General features: G+C 34.6%; 1 pseudogene; it reads left to right on the forward strand.

Moving 5' to 3' along the window:
• The first annotated feature begins 547 nt into the window (after positions 1-547).
• Positions 548-6,624, forward strand: LOC120533678 (annotated as a pseudogene).
• Positions 6,625-7,558: the final 934 nt, after the last annotated feature.

The raw sequence follows: 7,558 nt of genomic DNA on the forward strand, positions 1-7,558 counted from the left end.
TTATAACAACAAATCTAGGTTGCCTAAGACTTTTGCATAGTAGACAAAATGAAACGAGAAAAATGAATGCCTGATACTTTTTCATATTTGTTTTTGAGAAACCACTAAGTAATATATAAAATAAACTTGCTGTATGCAAACATTTGAAGTACAGCTAGACATGCTATGCACACTTTTTATTTAAAATAGTTTGTCAAAATGGTAGTTTGTTTATATGCTTGCTCTCTTTTTAAACATTCCTCTATAAAGTAAAATCTCAGATTGTATCACTTGGTTGGTTATTAAAGAGCTACAGTAGTCTCTTACGGTGGCCGAGAAGGGCAAAACAAATTTACATTTCACGAAACAAATTTATAACCATTAAGACAAATTTACAAAGGAAATTCAAATTAACATTTCAGAAAACAATTTTACAATACTGAGAACAATTTACAACTCCCGAGACAAATTTACAAGCGGTAAAACAAATTAACAGATCAGAAAATAACTTTACAAGTAGCCCGAAACAAATTTACAAGCGGCAAATCAAATGGAAAGGGTAGGTACAATACACAGGAAGTGCTTTTTGCTGACCTTTTGTGTCATTCAAACTGTTTTGCGAGGGAACATTGAACAGAGTTTGTGACGGTAAATCAAGCGACAATGTTTTGTCCATTTTGTGGAAACCATTTTAGCCAGTTAGCCCGCTTTTGTTATTCTTGTGGGACATGTTTAGACTTTCTAAAAGAGGCTCCCCGCACGGAAGAACCAGATGCACAGCCGACGTCTAAACCACCTGGAAATGTTAATCAAAGTACCGGTAAGTGGACTCTTTACGCTTTCTAAAGCCAGCTATCCTAGGCTTTTTATTATTATTATTATTATTATTATTATTGCTCAGTTGACGTTGTACGAGTCATTCAGAATTCCGTTCAAATAAACAACTTCTGTGCAAGTTGGGATATACAGTATATATGTGTGTTGTACTTAATGCAGTCATTTACGTTTTTTTAATTATTTCCGTAACATACACTGGGACTGTTAACTTTCGTAACGGTTGTAACCTAATAAAATAAAACATGATTTGGTCTCGTATTATTTTCAACATTCAGAAATTGCCAGCACATTTCAAAGTACACATATAGCTGCGTCTTTTCGTTTCCAAAGGTTGAGCATCAGTTGGCAAGGTAGGATCCAGCATGAGTCAAACATGTACAAAAAGAAATTTCTCAGTCCAATAAAGTTCGTTTCAACAATGTTTATTGAAAATTTGAAAGAAAAAAATCACATTTTAGAAAAAAGTTATTACACAGAATAAAAGGCAAAAACAGAAAAAAGGTGTATTCTCGGTCTAATTACAGTCTTAGCTTTCTCTGGTTAAAAATTAGTTACTTTCTATATTTGTTACGTTTCTATTGCAAACTTACATAGACTTCATTTTAGTATGTCGGTACGGTTTGAAGCTGTTTGCCCTCCATGCCTTACCAACTGCAAGGCAGATCATAAAATGAAATAATGTGTAGTCAGAATGACAAGAAATAATTAGAATATTCCATTTACAATTTAGCTTGTAGGGATTATAATAGAACCTCCCATTGACTATGCACTAATATATACACAAACATTTTAACAACAAAATACTAATATCAACTAATTATAATCTAACTAACAAATGGCTTTTACAACAGGAAATGGAATGGATTTTCCTAGTGTACTGTATATTTATGCCGTTTAAGAGTATTGTGAAGAAAATGTAAAGAGATTCATGATGTGTTTTTTTTTTTGTTTTTTGGTTAAAAAAACTTATAGAAGCACACCTTTGCATCTCATCTTTTAACAAGCAGTGTTACCTGTAGTGGTCATAAACTAAAGGTCACATATTACGAGTAATTATACTAAACAATATTGTGGAAGTAGTTGAACTAAATACACATCAATACATTTTATGGTTCATAAATGATTACAATTATTCTGTCCTTAATGTGTTGATATTCAATTCTGTTCATTCCAGAAGAACAACCGTGCCCATCATATAAACAGTTCATGGACTACAGAAACTTCAAATCAAAAGAAAGACAGTCCTTTAGCTGTGGGTCAAAGAGACGACTAAAACAAGAACAGAGACAAGTTCAGGTTAGGTGGCTTAACTGTTTGTGTCATGTATACAAGACAATGGTTGCAGGGACAGTTATTGTTTAATCAGTGGACCCATTTGGTGTTTAACTTTCTATGCAACAAACTTATAAATGTATAATTTACAGAAAACTCATTCTGTTTACTTTTATTTATCTAGATAAACATAGGATTGATGGTGCCAAATGGAAGGGATTTAAAACCTGTAAGAGTGAAAACACTCCCATTATTTACAGACCCTCTGGTAGCAGCGCCTGATCTGCTGAAACTAGCTGTTCAGAAAATGAGAACATTTAACAAGGACATGGATGAAGGGCCATATATACTTTTGTATCCAGATTGCTCAGAGGTGGTCAATGTGCCTGGGACAGAAAGGCCATTCATATTGGCAGAATATAAAAAGGAAATAGGAAAGGCATATTGCAGGATCTTTTTTTATATGCCTTGAAAAAGACTTTAGAAGAGGTTAGTGGATCTGATGATTTAGCACTTTTACATATTTCACAGTGCTGTGACATACTGTACATAATAATGCATAATAATGTGTTGATTTTGTTTCCTTTAACTGCAGTGGATGTTAGCTCAGAATCAGACTCAGATTCTGAAATTTTTGTTACAAGTAGGAGCACAATTGAATTCAATCAGGCTGACACTATGGTGAGTTAACATGAAACAAATAATTTAGGAAAGCTATATACTGAATGGCCGTATTAATTATCTTAACCAGAGCTGTTCTGTGCATAATGCTTGCCAATATTTTGGTTCAACAGAGGCTAGCTACTTAGTAATGTCTGTAATTGAGTTTGAAAATACATTCCTGCATTGTACTTGGACAAACAGTAGGATTTACATTTTAAATGGCATTTGGTGTAACACATATGAATCATTTTGATTATTGTTCAGCCAGTTTATCTGTCAGAAATACTAACAACTTGCCATGTTTCAGCAGGCAACATTGATAAGTATTTATGTAGTAAGAGAAGAATAATATAGGCTGTATTTTCCCCTCAGGTTTTTGAAGACTGTAACCAAAGTACACCCAAACACAAACTAGAAGATGTAGTGTAAGTACCAATTTGCAAATGTAAGTAATCTGTAAGCTGCTAATGTGATCTAATCACATGTTTGGGACAGACCCTTGAGTTTATGTTGAGTTTTTGCTCTAAATATATGAAGTTGTAAATAATGTAAGAATATTGTGAAATTTAGCAAAATTATCTAGATTATTATAATTTACCATAATTTTAAATTTCTTTTTTAACTCCATGATACTTTGTTGTACTAAAGTGGTAATTTTAACATGTTTCAGAGATGCATCCAGACATTCATCAACGATTCAAGCTGGACAGGTAAGTATTGAACCAAATGTTACCTCATAATATTTTTTTCTTTTAGTTTTGTTTTATGTTGTGTTGGACATTTAAGTTCCCCATGTCACTTTATTTTTCAGATAGTAATATCTGATACTGAGGATACTCTGGATCTACCTGAATACAATGTGACTAAGTCCACTTACTACAGGTAAGCAAAAACAATTGACAAAATGTGACTATTCCCTTGGTAGACGTTTTTAGATTAGATGAAAAATAAACTGCCGTATTGTTTCTAAAATATCTGTAGAATGGTTAACTTACAAAAAATACTTCAGGGATTTACTTAGGTTGGAAATTACTTAAGAAGAATGTTTTAGTGTAAAATGGGTGGAGTTGCCTTTTAACATAGGAATGGTAATTTCTTTACAGTAAATATACAAACCTTTATGCACCATGTGTTGAAGAAGAGGATGAAGAGCCAGTTCCTGTAAATTTGGGGAATTTATCAGACGCAACCATGTAAGCTGGCAGTTATTGACAATAGCAATAGGTTTTCTCTGTGCACTTAATGGTAAAAGATTGAATTACTTCTGTGATAATATGTGAAAGAAGCTCTTTACTGCTCATCAGTGTTGTGCAAAAAATAGAAAACTGTGTACTGTCTGACATTTCACAAATGTAACTCAGTCTTGTGTAATTCTAGAGAGGAGGTAAACATTACACTACCTGATATCATTGCAAAGCTGTCATCATATTGATCATGGAAGAGTTAGCGGTTCAACATTACAAGGTCAAATGTCTGGGATGGAGCAGTCCGAGGCTTCAAGCGTGCAACATATTCAGAAACCTGTGATATGCTAGTCAGATTTACTGATGATGCTGTTGTTTTGAGGATGGCATTGATACAGGTGGTCCAAGACGAGTTTCTAACTCTACTAATGAACCATCTTAAAGACCGACCAATTTTTGATGGACCAACAGGACAACTTACTTAGTCTACAATGCAAATGGTATGTCTACATAGTGTTAAGATGTGTGACTTGTAATTATATATCACATCACTGATACACTTTGTTACTTGAACTGCTCCAGAGGTATTTAGCAACAACATGCTTAGGGTTGTCTTGATTTTAATGCATTATGGAATATATTTGTATGTTTCCAAAAGTAGTTGCTAAATATGTGTGGAACAGTAGAAATAACATTAAAAGCAATTTGGAATTGTGGTTCAAATTGTAAATCACCCAAAATTCTAAAATATGAATGATTTTCATTCATAGCTCTCAGGGAGGATGAGTACTTCTTGGCAGGAAAGATGATTGCGGTATCAGTTGTGCATGGAGGCCCAGGTCCGCATTTCCTCTCAGAAGATCTTGTACTGTATCTTGCAGGCCAGCCGTCATTCAAAGCAACAGTGAATGATGTAACTGAAGAAGAAATAAAGAAAGCTTTCGAGAGGTAGGAAAAGCATAATGCTATAGTAGGGAAGGGTTTATTTATTAGGCAGTGCTTTGAGAAAATCATTACTTCCTTGATAACATACACAGAGTAATGCATTTATTGTTCTGTGATTGTACAAGATATAGAGTTAAACTAGATAAGTAATGGAACAGAAATTTATGAGAACTATATATACTGTATATGCCCCTTTTTTGTGTTTTAGATTGACCGTGCTGCTTCTGTCGAAGCTTTGCGAGAATGTACTTTAAAATATAGCACAATGTTACAGACAGCCGGTTGTCTGAGATATGTGGCTACTCTTGAAGAAAAGGAACAATTGTATCAGACTACCTCCGATGGTATATTATCGACCGTAACTCATGTGTAATTGACAGGTACCATCATATCCTAGTCTTACAATTTTTGTAAGTTACATTGCCATGTTCAAAGCAAACATGTCAGTCTGCAATTCAGTTGTTAACAAGCAACTTGCAACTACTGCATTATTAGTGAAGGACAGTTCCAATAATTTTCAACATATATGATTTCAAAAAGGGTTTCTGGTGATGAGTCAGGGTCAAAAATGTTTTAGTTGATTCCTGTCTCATTTCAACAGTAGTACATGGGGGCAGGCATGCTGTTCGAGCCTTTAAACCATCTAAAATAAGTGATCTAAAACCAGAAACTCAGAAAGGCTTTAAGAACATACCCCATTGACTCCTGTTTAAAGGGAAAATGCAGAAGCAACACTAAGTTTCTCTAATATGACTCAATACAATAAAACACATTTTACCTTAGATGCTGAAAATTACTGGAGTAATCATGTTTTTAACATACTGTCCATACACATACACTATGTGATTAGCACTTTATAGCAGTGTAACGATGTATTTTGTACTTTTTAGATTTAAAAATGGTCTTTCAGCTCTTCAGTTTTTGACTGCACTGCAGCAGCATCCTTCTTTGATGATCCCTGTCCTGTGCCACTCAGAAAAGAAGGTCACTGCCCTTGAACTTGAGGGACTTTTCAAACCTGACCTCAGTCCATCAGGGAGCAACAGGAGACTCAGAGAAGGACAAACATTAGGCTACTGGGCTGACTATCTCCTTGATTGTGAAGGTTTGCAAAATAGATTGCATAATTATTTATTTTACAAGTAGTTAAAAATAATACTTAATATGCCAAGATGTGAATGAACAATTCTGTTTCTTTACAGAAGGTCAGGCTGCTGTTTGCGTGGAAGATGTTTTCATGTTTGCAACTGGGCTAACTTCACTTTCCCCGTCTGGATTGGAACTGCTGCCGAGGATTGAGTTCCTGGATGATTCACCATTCCCAATGGCAAACACAATGAAATTACCACTGCTGGATTCATACAGTGTGTTTAAATCACATATGGATTTTGGAATTCAGAATTCGCCAGGATTTGGCTGTTTTTAAATCAGGTGTGATTGGGTCCACTAGATGTGGATAAATCACTACAGCTAGAGAACTCGCATCCATCTGCACTGGTGGACACACTTTAGCACTGTTACTATTTAATTTTGTAATATAACTCTGCTGCATTTTTTATATTTGAGATTTTGAAGAAACCATGTTTGATTATTGTTTAAGTTACAACTGAAGATGTTTTAATGTGTTCTTGTTTATATTATGTTACATTTGGACTGTTTCATCAAATCCTGAGCTCTGAAAGAGAGATTTCCTGGTAATAAAGCCAAATCAAGAGTACTTAAAATTAAACATTTATTTATTTTATACTTTGCCTTACTTTTACTTCATTTCACCCTTTATTTACAATTTCGGGCAGATGTGGAAGTTTTTCCAGTAAAAATTAAAATTCATGGACAGCACAAGTTACTCTTCGCATGCTTGACACACTGTTTCATTAATGTGTACATTATTACATCTGAATTATATTATATTATTACAAAGAATTATAATTGAGCAATTTCTTTAAGATGTATGTACAGTTCTGAAGCAGACTCCCAGTTCTCTGGCTTCTGTAGGTAACTGTGCTCCATAACAAAGTCCAAGTACTCCTGCATGTTCAGGTCACCACATGAATGCATTGGCTGATTTGATTCAGGGAAAGTATCCAGTTCTGTACATTCAATCCTAAATCCACACTCTCTGGAGCCAAATCTAGATTGAGAAATGGATCGGAGTAATAACATTTATTTACATTTAAGCTACAAAGAAAACAAAGTTACTGGGAAATGATAATCCATTACCTGTGTGGTAAGTAGTACAGTTCATTGGGCACTCCTCCAGGACATGACGCGTTGTAGAAGGGCGAATCCGGTGACTGTTCCACAGAGTCATGCATTCATCCAGGTCCTTCTGTATGACATCCTTGAAGCAAAATCTTAGCAAGCACTGATGTTCACGACTTCCATTAAAGTGTCCTGCATCTCTGAGGTCTGCAAATAACTCCATCCAGAACTGAGACCTATATGAATAACTGGGTTAAACTTCATATTAATTCTGCCATTTGCTTAGGCATACCAGTTTATTTACACTTGTAGATCAAGAGATGATATCAAGATAAAGAAAAAAAATGAGACCAGTATTGGTGTGTGTTACTTTTAAAATTAACTTAGTCACATTCCTCATTACTTACAAAAAAGTAACCAAATATGTTATATAGTTACTTAAAAAATTTAATGCATTACAAACCGTGCTTTTCTTT

This window comes from Polypterus senegalus, chromosome 8 (genome assembly GCF_016835505.1).
Source record: "Polypterus senegalus isolate Bchr_013 chromosome 8, ASM1683550v1, whole genome shotgun sequence".
NCBI classification, from domain to species: domain Eukaryota; kingdom Metazoa; phylum Chordata; class Cladistia; order Polypteriformes; family Polypteridae; genus Polypterus; species Polypterus senegalus.